Consider the following 19,262-nt stretch of genomic DNA (forward strand, 5'->3'; position numbering starts at 1 on the left):
AATCCACCGATCCTTGCTACACAGCTTTTTCCTATTTTGTTCCAAACCTTTTATACCCAGTAAAACATTAAGGTGTTTATGATCAAGTGTAATTCAAACAAGTTGGTAAAGTACTATCTTAAAGCTGAAGACTTAATAACAACTCGGTTCAGAGACTGGCTGTCACCAGCAGGAGGAGAGAGATAGTAGACAAAAACACCAGTTTGTGTGATAAAAGCTTGACAGTCTTGCCTACACACAAACCAAAGAAAATAAGATGCCTGTGACAGCTACAACAGCAGCAATTTTAAACTTCTCACTGATGAAATGCACTTTGCAGTCATAACGCTTGCATAAATCTGGATGTCACTCTTTTCATGTTATAATTTTGCGATCCAATGGATCATTGTGTAGCCCCTAAACCTGCAAATGAGCTCTATAATGCAGAATGTGCACAAATCATTGAGCTATCAGTGACATCAGGAGTTTGGCTGCTGGGGTTATTAACAGATATTTTTTCACCTACAAGTACAGACTAAAATCAATCATTCTGATAACTAGGCATGCGTGAGCTGTCTGCACTTTCATCTCAATCTGATTAATCACATATACACAGACCTTTACCTTAAAGGAGCAATTGTTCACATTTAATCACAAAGAAACATTCAAGCATACCATCAGACATTACTAAATTTAGCCACAATTTATGCTTTCTCTTTTAGCAAATATATTTATGATAATATGACTTTCTGCATATAAACACATTGTTTCATTCATTTTACAAGCAGTAAAATTGAAGCTAAGTACAATAATCTACTTTTATATCATCTATCATTTATTTGTCACGTTTGAAGTTTCCATTATAACCATATATTTTATTGCACAATTTATCCTCATAATCAAAGTACAGCTAAATTATGAGCATTGTGTTTTCTTTAGCAAAGTAGAACATGCTAGATATCAGATTTCATCGTGTTCCATGTCCTGCTTCTTGTCAAGATTTGGTTCTACTACTCTGTCAATTTCTCCTGGCTTCTGTAAGGCAGGAAAACAAATACAGTTGTGGATGCAAATTTTTTTTTTTTATTTGAAATAGAATTGGGACCAAGTAAAGATTTACTTTTGATCTTCCCAAAAGTGTTCCCAGAAAACATAACATTCCAGAAGGTACATCTGCCGTTACTATAACAACAGAAAAGCAGCGTCTACAGAGAATCATCTTGACCGGAGGGCAGACTGCAAACCAGCAGGATTCCTGGGTTCCTTTTCAAGGAGGCAAGGGTAAATTTTGGTGAAAAGAAGCAAAGCCTGAACAGGGTTTTTGTGTTTGGATGGGGCAGAGTGCTCAGACTTTGAAGAAGGTAAAGGGCAGCCCAAGATTTATAAACTGGTTCTAGACCAAAGGTACAAAACTGCTGTCAGGGAAATCAGCTAGCAAGCCTAAAGGAAAACATCTTTTTCTTGGGGTGTAGGCACAGAGTTAAGAACTGGTTAGGGTAATACTAAAGAGACAAAAGAATCTCTTTCCAGCTGTCTGACCCAATGACAAATCATATCGCCTTCCAAGGGAAGTGAAGTCACTTACTCGCCCAGAGGACCAACATCCACTACGATCACCCTAAGAGATACTGAGAATAGTCTTGGGCATGGCTATCCAGGCAAGTGCTGAGATGCTCGCTCAAGAGTTGAATGTAGACATGAATCTCAGTCAGTCTGTCAGGTTTCGCCTCTTTCCTTGCCTTGGCTTTTACTTTACTAGCTTCTTCTCAGGTTCTGGACCTTTTTAGTCTTCTTATCCAACCCTCCTTCAAGACTGATCTATATTTGGGAATCTACCTCAGCCTGTCTGCCATTCCAAAAAAGACCCTGTTCATGTCACGAATCCCACTCTGCATTCCTAGTCTCTCAATTTCAATTTCTCCCTACCTAACCTCTGGCTTTGCTTCAACATAGAGTTTTCAGACCATCCCTGCATTAAACTTTGCCCCTTTTATGGTCAAAATGGCTTAATTAGCTAATTAAGTCACCATCCAGGGGAAGAGATTAATGCCAGCAGAATAAATAAGCAGACACATAAATTAATTTCTATAAATGATTTGAAGAAAATAAGCTCAAGTATAGGAAAAACAGAGTGAGACTTCCTTTTGTAGGTGGTCAAGAAAGACATCTCTAAGGGAGGTGATACTTAAGTTGAGACCCAAGAAGAGAAGAAGTAGCTGGCTATATGAATTGCATGTGCAAAGCCCTGCAGCATGAAAGAGGCTGTGGTTGTAGAACAGAACGACTGCTGGGATGATGCATCTCAGTAGCAAGCCCAGGATAAGGGGGTGAGGGTGGGTACAGACCAGATCATGGAGAGATTTACAAGTCATGGTTAAAGAGTTTAGATTCTATGCCAAGTTTCTTGCATAGCATATTGTCACAAGACCGGAAGAGACCTTTGGGACTCATTCCATCTGTCAGGTAGGAGGTAATTCTTTTGCTTTTTATCCGTGTACTAACTTTTGTAAGTAAACTTGACTAATGTTTGTTTATAATCAGTGAGTAAGCTGCTACTTTAATATTGCTACCCTGTAAGAGGCCCTTCAAGGCATGTTAAATTAACTGATGTGAATAAAAACAATGAATAAAAATACCTCTCGCCTTTAATGAGAACAGCAACTTCTGTTTCCCTGGGCTTTTTTCAGTCCCATAAGACCTTTTAAAACAGAGTGAGTGTGTTCAGGTTCAAATGCTAAAAACATAATCTTGTCTCTCTCTTGTTGGATTATGTTTTGAGAAGCCATTTTAGATCAATCTTTTTGGTGCACACAGCTTCAGAAGCTGTGACTAAAACATACCCAGCACGACTGCTAGATCGGTCATTTTTCCCTGAGGCTGTTCTCACACAGAACCAAAGGGATGTGCCCCTTCATCTGACACATGGACCCTTCAGCTCAGGGACTGCTGAAGAAGAAACCCCAAAGTCTGTTTTCTACAAGTACCTGCTTATCCTCTCTAATCTCAATGTAAAAGGTTGGGTAAGACTCTATGTGCTTCTCTAATGTGCCGTTCCTACAGGAATTACCAAAAGTTTACAGAGGGACTTCTGGAATCTATTCCTATGTTCTGCATATTCCATCTCTTAGGAATTAGATTCCATGTTTATCACTCACTCTACAAAGAAACAATGCTGTCTAATGAAAATTAGCTTTATTCCAGCTGTGTAATTAATTTGTTTTATGGCCAAGTAAAAGTTATTTTCAATCCAAGCCTTTTTTTGTTTGTTGGTTTGCAAGATGACCTCTAGGACTCCTTCCAGTTCTATGACTCTGTGAATCTCTATCAACATGGGCTCAAGAACAATGCTGGCATTAGCCATGGTAAGCTAAACTGCTGTTACAAATAGATCTCAAAGTGCAAAGGCCCAAACAAAATAGAAATCTCTTTTTTTTTTTTCCACCCAGTGGCTCAGGACAGGTATTCTAGGTCAGCTGACAGCTCTGCTCTACAATTCAATTCGGGGAACTGTTCTAAAGATATTTGGCCTCCAAGGTCACTGTAGTAATAGCCCTTCCAGTCAGTGCATCAGAAAGAAGACAAGAAAAGCTGAAGTCCAGAGTAAGAGATATCTTACAAGGTAAATGAAAATAAATTATTCCTCTGGCAAGAGCCTAAACACAAGGTCACATCTAGCTGCAAGAGAGGCCACAAAATATAGACCCTGTCTGGATCCAGACAGAATTCCATTACTAGGGAAGAAGATAGAAGAGAACTGGGGTGGATGTAGCTCAGTCTCTGCTACATGCCTAATTCCTGTATGAGGTTTCAGACTATTAAGCTTTTCAATTACTGAATCATCACCACAGATCTAAGAGACAATTACTAGAATCTTCATTCTACAGATGTGAAAACTATGTCCCAGAGAGCTTAAGTTAAAACACATGAAGTCCCACAGTTAAGAGCTGAGCTAAGCTTCAATTTCAGGTCTGCTGGTCAGTGCTTTCTCTACCATAAGTACTAAATTGAAATATTTGCATAGCAAATAATAATTAGCATAATCCTGCATGAATGAAAAGAACAAAGAGGCTTTATTGTGAAAGGTAAGGGGAACAGCTAAAGCCTGCAGCAAACCTAGGACTGGCTCCAAGGGTTAAGAGGTCTCCAAACTATATAGAATATAAGAAGTGAAAGGTCTTAGTGGCTCATACCTGTAATCTCAGCACTTTGGGAGGCTGAGGTGGGTGGATCATGATGTCAGGAGTTCAAGACCAGCCTGACCAACATGATGAAACCGTCTCTACCAAAAATACAAATATTAGCCAGACATGGTGGCACGTGCCTGTAATTCTAGCTACTCAGGAGGCTGGGGCAGGAGAATCACTTGAACCCAGGAAGTGGAGGTTGCAGTGAGCCAAGACTGCACCACTGCACTCCAGCCTGGGCAACAGAATGAGATTCAGTCTCAAAAAAAAAAAATAAATAAAAAATAAGGTGGGGGCGGGGAAGCTGAACAGTTTGCAATTGAGACATTTACTCATTTTGCTCTGACTCTCCATTGATTTACAAAGCACATGGAAGACAGAAGGATTGCAAGAAACACTCTCATTGGAGACAAAAGTGAATTAATAAAGGAGGCCAAAATACTAAAAATATAGATATATACCGTCATCCCACACAGAGAGAAGTGGTTTTGCACAGGTAGGTGGATTTGCAAATTGCTAGAGAGAACAATATATCCCCCCCTGCCCCACCCATCACATACACTCACACATCACTTGCCATGCCAACTATTTTATGCTTGCTATGAAAATCCAAACATAAACTGCCAATAAACTAGCCTTGTGCCTTTTGATGAATAGTCAAACAACCTCTAAACACAACTTGGAAAATTCTCTCTGGGTTCTTAGTTTAAGCAAAATTTCTATAAAAATAAAGAATCCCTAAAGAATGTGTTAGGTATAATTATTCCTAGTTTTAGTCTTCAAACAGCATAGTAATATTTCAGTATGATTTCCCTTCCAACCTTCTCCCTATTCACATTAATATGATCTCACAAAAGTAAAGATTCCCTTTCTTACAAATCTGTTCAAAATTGGTCATTTTTTAAAGGAATGGTAGTTTTATGGGTTACCAACTTTATATAAGAAAGGTCGTGATGAGTCTCAGAGGTTGGCCATCATTCATAAAGCATTCAAGTTGAGTTCTCAAGGAAGGGACTTTGCTAAAACCCACCAACTCAGTTATAATGTGCCAGATGGGACAAGGTAATTTATTATTTCACACAGCAAGTTAATACAGTACTACCTGTGCCCTTTTTGAGGGTATGATAGCTTATCAATGGATATGATTCCTCATGGAGAATTTCAGAATTATTCCACCCTACATCCTGTCATAACAAAGCTCTCTGCTCGGTCTCCTGGCCCTTTTCTCCTAATTCATTTTTATCTTAGACACTCAGAGGCATAACAGAGACAGCACTGGCTACTTTTTGTCATCATTTAAAGGAAGCTGGGGATTCTACCAAAGTATACCACCATGGCCTTTAAAAAATCTAACTATAACCAACTTACTTGAGCAATTTTAAGTACCATTTTGCTTTTATATCCAAGTCTGTCATCACCAGAGTGTATTTATGGAGCACTTTTGTGTTTATGGCATTGAATGCAGCAGATAACAGAACCGAAAAGAGACAGAAGTGGAGGATTTTTACAATTTAGAGAATAGGATCTAAATCTACTTCAAAAGCTAATCAGGTTTTATAAATGCTGTTCATCCTAATGCTAATTTCTCTGGTCTTTTGTTTACGCAAGAAAGCTGCAGGCTGGTTTATGGTGTCACATTTATCACTGAGTAGAATATAAGCAAATCCCATTACATCCAAATTAAACCACCCAAATGAACCAAAATGTGGATTATGGTATCTCTTTACGCTACAATTTCTACTTAAAAACAGAAACATTATTCTAATGCTCAGCAAATACAAAAGAAAAGCAACCTGTTTTTTTCATGATTCTTATTCTGACTTTCTCATCAATATCTGAGCCCTTAGGCTCATCAGTAACTACATAAAAAGAGAAAAAAAAAAAACAAAAACATAAAACACTTAAATAGTCATTAAGCAATCCAAAGAGATTTGGGCTGTAATCCTGAAAGACACAATCCCAAATGTCATAATTCTAAATGTTGAAATCCTGAAAGATCAAAGTTCCTAAAGTCTAAAAATCCCAAAAATAACAATCCCCAAAGACCAAAATCCCAAGTATATAATTCTGGAAAAAAATAATAAAAGGAATTATTTAAAATGATTTACTAATGTTTTAAAAGAGGGATTTGAGAAATGTATAAAAACATGACTGAGGCCAGGTGTGGTGGCTCACATCTATAATCCCAGCACTTTGGGAAGCCAAGGTGGATGGATCACCTGAGGTCAGGAGTTCGAGACTAGCCTGATCAACATGGTGAAACCTCATTTCTACCAAATAAAAAAAATTAGCCAGGTCTAGTGGCACATACCTGTAATTCCAGCTACTAGGGAGTCTGAGGCAGGAGAATCACATGAAACTGGGAGGCTGAGGTTGCAGGATCTGGATCCTGTGGTCGAGATTGTGCCACTGCATTCCAGCCTGGGTAAGAACAGCAAAACTTCACCTCAAAAAAAAAAAAAAAAAAAAGAGTGAACACTTCATAGGCCACTTTACACAATAAAATAAACAATAATAACACATATTTTTACAAGCACAAACACTAAAGTATACAAACAACAGCTGCACAGTTATAACAGTTATGGGCAAGTGAGCCATACTCTCAATAAATAGGTCAAAAAGCAAAATGTATACACCATATCACTCTCGTTCATAATTGTGTGTATAACTTCAGTCATCCAAAATACAGTGATGAACAACCTAGGTCTTGATGAGATCAATCAAAAACCATCGTGGGTCACCACCACATAAGCATTTGCCCAAAGTGCTGAGATATTGAGAAGTTTTCTCTTTCACAGATGCTGATGTAGAGAAAAGACATCTCTTCATTTATGAAGGAAGTTTCAGTGTTTTAACATACATGTGCAATGCTCACACACATTGTCACAAAGTCAACATTGTAATAACGCACCTTTATGGAATCAAATTTACAAAAAAAAAATGTATAGAACAAATGAGAACTCTCTAAAAGTTTTTATGCAATTCGTATCTCCAGTATTGGAAATGATGTGAAGATGAAGTATGTAGCATAGTGAATTGGTACTAATGTGTGAAGTGACAGAAGTCATTCACAATTAAGTAATTTGACAAAGGAGGGTTCTTATATTTTGTGGCTGCATTTTCACTTCTATGATCTATGAAACACTCGCTGTACTTGTATTTGGAGAGCTGTTGGGATCTACAAATTTTGTAAGTATATGCTGCTCATTTGAAAGTCTAGTTATTGCTTGGCTCTTGCACTTAAGCAATTTTCTGCTTTCGAAGCACCAATAATAATTAGCTTTTAAATTTTTATCTTTTACCATTAAGTACACTCATATACTTAAGTTATCACAGTCTTTTTGCAAGGGAACAATTTCACACATCTCTTCCACTGTATTGTAAGAAATACAGTAAAAATGAATGATACTGGCCAGGTGTGGTGGCTCACACCTGTAATCCCAGCACTCTGGGAGGCCAAGGTGGGCGGATCACTTCTTGAGGTCAGGAGTTCAAGACCAGCCTGGCCAGCATGGTGAAACCCCATCTTAAAAAAAAAAGAATGATATTTGTCTTCCCTAGTACCAAATAGTATAGTTAGGATTCTCTAGAGATACAAAACCTATAGGATATGTATATAGATACATGACAGGGGATTTTTTTTTTTAAAGGGGAATTGACTCATGGGATTATGGTGGCTGATAAGTTCCACAACAGGCTGTCTGTAAGCTGGATACCCTCAGATGCTGAGAGAGTGGTTCAGGACAAGTCTGAGGTCCTCAAATCAGGGAAGCCAATGGTGTAACTCTCAGTTTGAAGCGGAAAGCCTTAGGACACAAGAGAGTGGACTGTTAGTCCTGGAATCCAAAGGCCTGTGAGCCTGGAGTTCTGATGTTCAAGGCAGTGGAAGAAAAGTCTGTGTCTGCTCTCAGAGAGAAACTAATTGGCTTACTATATTTGTTTTCTCCATGGCCCTGCAGATCAGATGGTGCTTACCAACACTGACGGCAGATCTTCACCGCCTAGTCTACTCAGACTCACACACTAATCTCTGGAAACACTCTTACGGACACACCCAAAACAATGCTTTGCTAGGTTTCTAGGTATTCCTTAATCCAGTAAAGTTGACAACTAAAGTCCACAAATCCACCTTTTGCCAAATTTGCACCCAAATGCATCTCCTTAAGCCATACTTAATTTCCAAATAAAAATAATAACCAGGTAATAGTTCTTCCTAACATGATGCAACTCCCATGAAGTAACTCTCATGAAGCAACTGTCCTGTACACACCAAAAATTCAGTAATCACGTTCATAGAGTTCAGCTTTAGACAATTTCAACATTGTGGATTTTCATCTTTCAGGAATGTGATTTGGGAGATTTTGGATGTCAGAAATATTTGACTAGGGATTTTTATCTTTTGGGATGTCAACATTCAAGATGATGGCATTTGAAATTGTGTCTTCTGGGATTATGATTGGCATCCAACTCAAAGGTGAAGAACCCCAGAGATGGTGTTAAGACAACACATGGATGTGGTTATTTCTGACTATCTTTACAGCAGCACCCTTCCTCAGACATTCAGATCTCTCAGCAGTCGCTCAAAACTCTGCAGTTTCACAAATGTTCCCATCATTATGTAGCTTAGAAAACACCTCCTACTAATCATACCATTCACAATTTTTCACAATATCCAGGTTCTTCCTCCCTTTCACCCTCCAAGGGATATAACTAAGGTACAAGCAAAGCCTCATCTCTGGTTTCAGGACAAACCGAGTTCTGAAGTGATGGTGTCAGGCAGAAACAGTGACTACATTTATTATTCTCATTTTAAGAGCACTGGTCTGACAGAACGAAGCTTTCAAACACATCAAAGACCAAGAATGTGATTTTTTTCCCCCCTGGGAGAATCTAGGATATATAAAAAATACATTCACAGCAATTTCAATCAGACTGACCCTTTCAAATTTAAATCCCACCATGTGAGTATATTGGTGAATATAAAGCCTTACCCTTTACAATTAAAAAAAAATCTGGTTCTATACTGCTATGTCTTTGGTGTCTTTTTCTTAATGTAGCTATCAATCTGAACTTTGCCTATTTTTATCTACATTATATTACCCTTTTATTAAATAAATGAGTTCCAAAAGTTATCAAGGTCAATCATAAGAGCACAAACTCACTTTAACACTGTCATCCAGCTACTTATTCATTCATCATTCATTACATGAATAACAGATTAGATAGATAGATAGATAGATAGATAGATAGATAGATAGATAGACAGACAGACAGACAGACAGACAGACAATATGGGGTTTGAGGGCTCCCAATCCATAGCACTCTCCATCCCTACCAAAATTCTGACCCACTGAAAAATAAGACAAAAGTAGTAAGACTGGGAGCAGTGGCTCACACTGTAATCCCAATGCTTTAGGAGGCTGAGGTGAGCAGATCACTTGAGGTCAGGAGTTCGAGACCAGTCTGGCTAGCATGGTAAAACCCCATCTCTACTAAAAATATAAAAATTAGGTGGGCATGGTGGCAGGCACCTGTGATCTCAGCTACTCAGGAGGCTGAGGCAGGAGAATTTCTTGAACTCAGGAGGCAGAGGTGACAGTGAGCCGAGATTGTGCTACTGCACTCCAGCCTGGGCCTGGGAGACAAAGTGAGACTCTGTCTGAAAAAAAGAAGAGGAAGAAGAGGAAGAATAAGAATAAGAATAAGAATAAGAATAAGAATAAGAATAAGAAGAAGAAGAAGAAGAAGAAGAAGAAGAAGAAGAAGAGGAAATCACAATAAAGATCAAGTTATTATTTTTATTATTTCTTTCTGTTAAAACTGGTAAAAAAAAAAAATGTGTCTTATAGGTGCAAACAAGAGGACTTCTTAATGTGTAACACCAAACATAAGGAGTGCTATCATCTAGACACAGGTGGCTCCAAACCACTACAGCCCTCTCCTGTGAGTTACAAGGTTTACCACATGACCAAAGACAATCAAGAACACAAACTCACAGACCAGATCCTAAGAGACAATGAGGAAGAAGGGACAGAGCTATGCACACACATCCAAGTTGTTATGCCCAAGTCCACAATCAAACAAATTACTCTTTTCCCCAAAGTGAGTGAGGAGCTGGAATGAGGCCATGAGTATCACTCAGCCGTGACTCTTCATGTGGATGGAAATATTGGGAGGGGAGCCTAAGTGCCTCTTTCCATCACAACATCTCCCAGGGATTTATTTTCTTAACCCAGTTGGCTTCACTACTAACTGGGGATGTGGGTCGCCTCTGCAGGAAGAGATAGTCACTGCCAGGACATAGGTTCCTACATGCATGAAGACTCTCACTGTACCCAGCACACACTGGTCCTTTGCAGATGCTCTTAGAAACACTTATTCCAGAAGGTTCCAAAATGGGGCACAGCCACAGAGCAGCTGAGCCTACACTTGCTGTTCCCTCAGATTTTGACATGGTTCATCCGTTCCTCTCCAGGTTTTCACTTGAATTTCACCTTCTCAGTGAGGCTTTTCCTGACCACACTGTTTAAATTGGAAAGCCCCTAACCACCTCAGTACCCCTCATTCTCTTTCCCTGCTTTATTTTTTACAAAGCACAGATTTTCACTTGACATGTCATTTTGCAATTTAAAAAAATATAAATATATTTCTGTATTGACTATCTCCCCAGCCACAATGTGAGTTGTAGGAGGGTCAGGCTTTTTGATTGCTCTGTTCACTGCTAGGACCATCTCCAGTACCTGAAAGAGCATTTAGTACCTAGTAGACACTCAGTAAATATTTACATGGTGAAAGAACAAATAGAAATAGTCCTGGGTACAAAGTACCATAGGCTGCTGGATTCCTCCTCACCAAGGCTTCAATCTATCTACCTCAGACACTCTACATATATATATTCTTCCCAAAACTTAATCTCTTTGGTTTTTTCTTCAGTCTTCCCTGCCTTTGCAACATATGCTGATTAATTCTCTAAATTTTAAAACTTTTGTTTAAAAGAGGAAGGCAGTGGCCAGGCACGGTGGCTCACACCTATAATCCAGCACCATGGGAGGCTGAGGCAAATGGATTGCTGGAGCTCAGAAGTTCGAGACCAGCCACATAGCAACACGGCAAAACCCCATCTCTACAAAAAAAAAAAAAAAATACAAAAAAAAAAGCTGGGCATGGTGGCATGTGCCTATGGTCCCAGCTACTTGAGAGGTTGAGGTGGGAGAATTGCTTGAGCCTGGGAGGCGGAGGTTGCAGTGAGATGAGATTGTGCCACTGCACTCCAGCCTGGGTGACAGAGGGAGACCCTGTCTCTAAATAAATAAATAAATTATAAAAGTAAAGGAGGAGGGCAGAATACATGGTATTTGGGGACAGGCCTTTCCAAAGAGAGAGGAGAGAGGAAGGTGTATAGCTTTTTCTCATCCAAAATTCTCTCTGTTAAGCTATTCTTTTTCTCAGCCCCAGCTTTATCCAAAGGGGTAGAGAGATTCCAGAATTATTACACTGACAGATTTCTCTCCACATAGAAGGAAACATTACACAGTGGAATCAGTTTTTCCTCCACCAAAAACATTATTTATAATCTGGAAAATTTATGGTCTAGAGAAACAGACATAAAATGTTAATAGAAAAAAATGTTTGTAACAATATTGATATAAGGTGTTATAGGAACATAAATGAGGAAGTAAACAATTCCATTTAGTTTGGATATGCATATGTCAACATGTTATAAACCTTGGCTGGTTTTTTAACATTAAATATGTAACCACTAAAATATCTATTTGTCCTAAAATAAGTCCTTAATTTTATAACATGCTTTATCCATTTGCAATATAACTTTTTACAACAATATAACTTCTGATTAGGTATCTTTTCATTCAATCTGTGCTGCTTCCACTTGCCTCTGAAGCATGGGCACAGCCACATACACATTCCTGGGCACAAATGCATATACACACATGCACACACCACATACTCTCAAAATGTCTCCCAGTGATCATTTTCCTTGTTTTAGTAGGAGCTATCACCACATGCATCTGGGCACATGGCTGCCCAGAACAAAGATTATATTTCTAGATCTTGCTTTCCTCTAGAAGTGATCCCAGAATATAAACTGAATAGGTAAATACCATATGGATTAGGAAGAGTGACTTCCTTCCTTTGCTCTTTCCTACTTATGAGATTGTGGCTTTTGTGGCTGGGGTTAAAGCTGCCATCTTGGACTTCAAGGTGACTTTGAGAATAAGGCCACATGTGGCAGAACAAAATGAAAGAAACACGTGCCCCTTATACCGTGAAGTGCCAACGCAGCCCTGGGGCCAATGGTTACATGAGAAAGAAAAGAACCTCCATCTTGGTTACGCCTCTGTTATTTTAGGTCTTCCTTCTCTCTCTCACTTTCTCTCTTTCCTTCCCCTATGTCATTATCATGACAGAACTCTTGTGTTTCCCTTTGTTTCATGCTGGTGTGCTGAAGATGCCTTTCTCCTACTTATTTCTAACCTCTTTTATCTCTGCTTTAAACAAACACTCATCTCAAATATTACCCATTCCAAGAGCTTTCTTACTCCCATCCCTGGCCACCTTCTCTGTACTGTCAGAGCAAGCTTTTCAACATAAGTAACCCTCAATAAAAGTCTGGGTTGACTTACTTTCTTCTTAACAGACACATATTATTTTAAACCATTTTACTAGATACCCTCAGAGTCTAGCAAAGTGCTTGGTGCAAAAACACAGCCTTCAGCACATATTGATTGAGGTAGACAGGGTCAGTATTATTATTTCCATTTTAAAGATGAAAAAACTGAGCTTAGCAATTTCTGTAATACCATGTAGGTTAGCATTCATTAAACCTGTGTTTTCCTACTTTGCCAGGATGCACTCAGCTTATAAAATAACTATGATTTCAGTCACTTGGATACATCCTTCTGTTTCAGGATGTTTCTTGTTCACAGACATATCTAGGCCAGAAAGAAGATACATGGAAGTCTGGTATATTCATTTCCTTCACTACTTAATTTAGTCCCAAACATATACCCCACACTCCTATAGAGTGGCTAAGGTATCTAGTAAGTTAGGGGGAAGCAATCTTAGTCTTTTAAATGTCAAACCACATTCAAATTTCTTTCATCATGTCCATTTCTCTACCTCCTAGTTAAGCAATTTTGACAATTGTTTTAGGAGGTGAGTGGTAAGTGATAACAATTTTTATGCAAGTATAGTATTTAACCAAACAGATTTTTAACTTTTTGTACATGTTAGAGCCCAGCAATTTTACCAAAAAGTTGATTTTTAAATGTTACACAAATGAGGCCAGGCATGATGGCACACACCTGTAATCCCAGCACTTTGGGAGGCCAAAGCAGGTGGATCACCTGAGGTTAGGAGTTCGACATTAGCCTGGCCAACATGGTGAAAGTCCATCTCTACTGAATATGAAGAATTAGCCAGGTGTGGCGGCACATGCCTGTAATCCCAGCTACTTGGGAGGCTGAGGCAAGAGAATCACTGGAACCTCTTGACCCTGGGAGGTGGAGGTTGCAGTGAGCCGAGATTGTGCCATTGCATTCCAGCCCAGGCAACAAGAGCAAAATGCCATCTCAAAAAAGTAAAAATAAAAATAAAAAATATATGTTATACAAATGAGTTCATTACCAGATGAATGTTAAAATATGGTAACAGTAAGTTCAAGAAAAATACCTGAAAAGTTGTATGGAAACTGGAAGATAATTATAAGCTCCAAGGTCCACAACACTTAGAAAAGAAGTTAGCAGATTTCTCATAAAAAGTGTACTTCCTCCTCTTTTTGCACCTCTGGCTCTGCAAAGAACTTGGTAATGTGGGTATTAAAGCAATAAGATATCTAATAGTATTCTTTCAGATCTCCTGAGCTACTTTCTGACTCTGCCATTCAACCATCCAGTCATTCATTCCCCTGAGAGTGGATGCGGTATGAACCTTTTCAAGAAAGTCAGACTATTTCACTCCATTGCTCATAGCCTTCCAGTAGCTCCTCATTTCACCCCAACCTCACTACTGTTCAAACACACCAGCTAAGCTTCCTCTACAGGGTCATTGCATTAGCCATTTCCTCTACTGAGAACACTCTTTCCAAGATATATCATTTCTCTTTCCCTCAATTCACATAAGTCATTTATCAACAATCATGTCTAATCTAAGACAGCAGCCTCCATCACTCTGTCTCTACTGGCCCTGCTTTATTTTAATTCACAGCAATCATCATTATCTGACATTACATTAAACATCTATCTATCATCTATCTATCCATTTCTATCTTCTATCTATCTAATCTATTATGTCATCTACTTATCTATCTCTGTTGCTTGCTTATTATCTATCTTCTCCACTGAAATATCATCTTCATGCAGAAAGCCTATATGTATAAGTTTTAAGTTTTATTAACTGCTGAGCTCTCTGCATTATAATAGACCCTCAATAACTATTAACTGAGAAAAAATAATGTCAACCAACAAATATCTATTCTGTCTTTGGCCTTGTGTGTGGGGAGTAAGACAGACCCTGTTCCTGCTTTCATGATTTTGACATTTTAGCTGAAAGAAGCAGCTACTATTTTTTTTTTTAAGTATTCTGGGGAAAAAACATTTTGCCTCTAGTCTTAACTGCTACCTATTAACTTTAGGAGAACTATATATCTAGAGTTTTATTTGTTCTACTGTGTAGAAGGTTAAAAGAGCAGAATCGTACCCTTTAGAAAGTTTATTTCAGCTTTTTGTTGTTTCTGTTTCTCCTTCATGGTTTCACCTATCAGGCCATTAGGTAGGCAGAAACAACGAAGTTGTCGGGTAGTTTCTATCCCAGTGAATATAAGCAAATTTGATCAATTTTAACTTTTAACTTTAGAGTTATCTTGGCTGATAAAGCAGTATTCTCAACTAAATAACTGAGTATAAAACGTGTACAGAAAAAATATAAATAGCAAGGAGGACACAGGAAATTTTAATAATAGATATAAAAATAAACACTTATTACTTCATATTCTTAGAACTATAAAAATAAATGCATTTAATATACCACAGTATTCTTAGGATCTATTATATTTTTACAGAGAGGAAACCGAATTATGGCGGGATTAATAACTTACAGTTTTTTTAAGCACAGCCACAGGAGTAGCACTGCTGTCTTGCTCTACTCTTCTCTTTCTTAAGCTAATGTGTTTTATGGCATCTCTGTCTAACTCGGCTTCCTCACCTGGGGACATACTCCCATCTAAGGCAGTCTTTGTTTCTCCTTTCCTTTTGGGAATCTCCAATCCTCGGGACTTTTCTACCATTCTGAGTTCTGCAGTGCATTCCTGCATGGCTGTCCTCATGTGATTCCTTTGGCTCTTGGACTCTATGTGATACTGCCTTTCCTCCCTGTTAACATTTTGAGGGAGAAAAATCTATCTGTGAGTCTGTTCCAACCGGATTCTAACCTTACCTTGAATCAGACTCGAAAGTAAGAACTTTATAGCTATGGGGTCTCTCAGTCACAGCAAGTACATTTTGCCATATTGGCAAGAATTGGCAGGTGATACAAGTATAATGCTTTCTACAGCATGCCTCCCTCCACCCCACGCCATGCCCTCCTTTTATTCTGCTGCTTTAAGATATGGATCAACCCACAGTTGTCCTTTAACTGTTCAACAGATCACATGCTCTTTACACCCCTTGGTTTTCAGTGGGGAATACAGAACAGCTGGCAATCTTGACTGCTTTGGCCCAAAAATGTTTTCTGGGTACATTTTAAAGATTACCATAACAAACTATTACGTTTTTTTTACTGGACAGTGCTGCTTCTCCTCACTTGGTTTGAAGAAATAAACAGAATTTTATATCTTCCCCACATTCTAAGATGAGCATCTTTTCATCAACTGCATGAATGAAGCTTACTCACTTCTGAAGTGCATAGGTTAGTCACCAAAGCAAAAATGTAAAGTAGCTTTTTCTCTCTTTTTACTTTATACACAAGGTAGCTTTAAAAAAGCCACATTTGAGCAACAATTGAATGCACAAGAAGTAGAAAATAGCAGATAAAATTAGGTAATATTCTTGGAGGAAAAAAATGCAATAATACAAAATACCAGAAAGGAAACTAATACAGTGATAAACATTGATTAGAGTTGGAAGAGTTTTTTAAACAATCAGACATGTTCCAAAAAATTAAATTATTCAAATGTATATCAAACACATGATTCAAGCAGTTATTTATTTGTAATCAAACTATTCTATAGAGGATTTGTGAGCTCACATGTTTCAAGCCTTTGACTGGCTCTATGCATCTGAATTTAACATAGAATCTTCTGAGAGAAAAGGAATCACTGGGGATTATTCAATCCAGGCCCTCTGATCCTATGATGAGAAATATTTAAACCACTCAATCTGATAGGTGATTATCTATTGCTTATCCTATTTTAAAGACTCTAGGGATACAGAGATTCCAGCATATTCTCATTATCTTTTCAAATACTTAACACTTTGGCTGCTGGATAATGCCATAGAGCTCTCTTGAGAAGAAAGGAAAGAAGATTCAGGGATTACTGATGTCTGTAACAATGAAATACCAGAAGTAGGAGTGGGAGTACAATGAAATAGAAGGAAAAAAGAAATGACAAGATTAGAAACGGTTGCAAATTTTAAGGAATAAGTCAGACTTAGAGTTCATTGTCTGAAAAAGGAACAGAAAGTACACCTCACCAGAGATAGAGAGAAGGGATCTGCTGAAGTAAATTCATTCCATCATTTAAGGACTCCAAGTAGGAACACTTCTATATTTATATAGACTCAGCTGATAAGGGTGCTGAGCAATGAAGTGGAAGTGGAGGAGAAGAGTCTGTGTTCCAGTTACCAATAACCACTTTATTATTATCACACACATTTATAGGTCAGGGATTTAGGCAGGTTTCAGCTGGGTGATTCTTCGGTTCTATACGGCATCAACAAAGGCCACTAGGTAGCATTTATCTGGCAAAGTGCTCTGGTGGGTTAAAGAAGGATACATTCACATGTTGGCCCCTTGACAGAGTGGTTGGAAGGGTGAGGATCAAGTGGGGCTGTCAATCAGAACACCTATATGTGGGCTTTCCAGTATATAGGGTCTCAGGGCCATTGGACTTGTTACATGACAGTTCAGGGCTCTTAGAGTGCTTCAAGGGGAGCAGAAAGAAGCTGCAAGACATGGTCTAGCCTCAGAGTTCAAGAATGTCAATTCTTCTGTATTCTAGTGATTTTTAAAAAGTCACTAAGACCAGTCCAGAACACGAAGGCAAAGAATTAGACTTCCCGTCTTAATGGAAAGGGTGGCAAATAATCTATGGCCTTTTAAAATCCACCACAGTCTACAGCAGTCTTGGTGAGCAAGGTTTTGGGGGAATAATATAATAAAACTAATGATAGATATACCCAATTAGGATTTAGAATCAAATAATAACTGATGTGCCTATATTTGTATCTGGGTAGAATTACAAATAAGCTAATGGGCTTCAGTGAGAAATGTTTGCTCTTGTGTGATCCTGGGGCTCACCTAATGTAACAGAACAGAATGAGTGAAGGTAAATGGAAAATACAAATTTCAGCTTCCTCTGCAGTTGAACAAATAATTGTTGAGTATTTCCTTACAGTGATTTCTAGTATATGCTAGGGACTTCCAAAAAGCAAAATAGTCCCTTCCCCTAAGATGCTCATACTCTGTAGGGGTAAAATGAATGCAGTAGTAGAACAGAATTATAAACATGCAGAAAAATTTATGAAATTTTAGAAATTCAGAAGACTTACTGATATGGATGTGACTAATCTTGCCAGTGCAGGTTCATAGGAAACTTCATGGAGAGACAATACTTAGGCATTGTTTCCATGGAAGAGGAGGAGTTTGTCAAATGGACTGGGTAAGGCAAACAGAATGTGCAAAGGGAGAGACACCTGGAGAGCCATGATGTGTGTCTGTGTGTAGCTGTGTAGGGGTGTGTGCAGGTACATGCAGGCACTGCAAATACTTTAATGTGTCAAAGAAGGAGTGGGAGAAAACAAAATTGGAGATGAATGCAATGGGCTTATATTTTTTAAAAATCTTGCATTTCATATATTTGATTCAAAAACTTAGGAGATATCACTGTAGTGTTTTAAGCAGAAGTCTAACGTGATAAGGTTTCATGTTTCAGGAAGACTTCTCCTGGCCATGATGGAGAAGTTGAGAGCCTGACTTGAGCAGGCCACCTCCTGCTCTCACTAACTGGCAAGTTAACCGGAACTTAGCAATTATCCTTTCTTACAACTAACCAGAATTCCTCTTGCTTTAACCCAAGCCCATTTTTTCTTGCTGTGTTCTTAGAATATTTGCTGTGGGTACATTAAGTTGTACTTCTACTTTCTCTTTCTTTCCCTGACTTGAGAAGCCTTTCCCTCTTGGTAGCCTAAGAACGTACTTCACAGCCCTATCGCCTGCTCCTTAGAATATAGACCTGATGTGAGATGCTGCCATCACAGCTTTAAGATCTGTTGGCCCAATGAGTTTTGAGAGATCAAAACAGAAAGAAATGCTTGGGTTTTGGCATAGAGCAGGTTCATATGTTTGAGTTTTTATGTTAAGAAATTTATTTCAATCTGATATTCTTTATGTTATTGTTTTCTTTTACCATTTTATAAATCCTTCTTGGGCTACAAACCGCTTCCAAATACTTCAGTACCTAAGGAGCTCAGCAATGAGCCTATGAAACCAGGCCATTATGAGCTGGTTTCACATTGAAGTTATAGAAAAATATGTTCTTTATGTTAGACCAAGATTACTTCTCAGGATTAGAGAAAACTGTGTACATATACTATATGTAATTGTCCCTCCTTGGGGGATCAGTTCCACGACCCCTGAAAATACCAAAATCCAAGGATGTTCAATTCTTCGTCATAAAATGGTGGTGTATTTGCATACAACCTATGCACATCCTGCTGCATACTTGAAATCATCTCTAGATTACTTATAATACTTAACGCAGTGCAAATTCTGTATAAATAGTTGTCATACGGTATTAAGTAATAATGACAAAAACAAGAAGGCTATACATATTCCGTATAGACACAACTGTTCATTTTTTAGAAA

General features: G+C 38.4%; 1 long non-coding RNA gene across 6 annotated transcripts in view; it reads right to left on the reverse strand.

Annotated features, from left to right (window-relative positions):
- Positions 1-19,262, reverse strand: part of LOC104651657 (uncharacterized) — a 386,100-nt gene that overhangs the window by 212,936 nt on the left and 153,902 nt on the right. For all 6 annotated transcript variants that reach the window (XR_012518359.1, XR_012518362.1, XR_012518361.1 and 3 more), the window contains exon 2: positions 6,475-6,609. This is a non-coding gene — a long non-coding RNA (uncharacterized LOC104651657). The remainder of the gene's footprint in view (positions 1-6,474; positions 6,610-19,262) is intronic.

Source organism: Saimiri boliviensis, chromosome 7 (genome assembly GCF_048565385.1).
Source record: "Saimiri boliviensis isolate mSaiBol1 chromosome 7, mSaiBol1.pri, whole genome shotgun sequence".
In the NCBI taxonomy this organism is placed as follows: Eukaryota; Metazoa; Chordata; class Mammalia; order Primates; family Cebidae; genus Saimiri; species Saimiri boliviensis.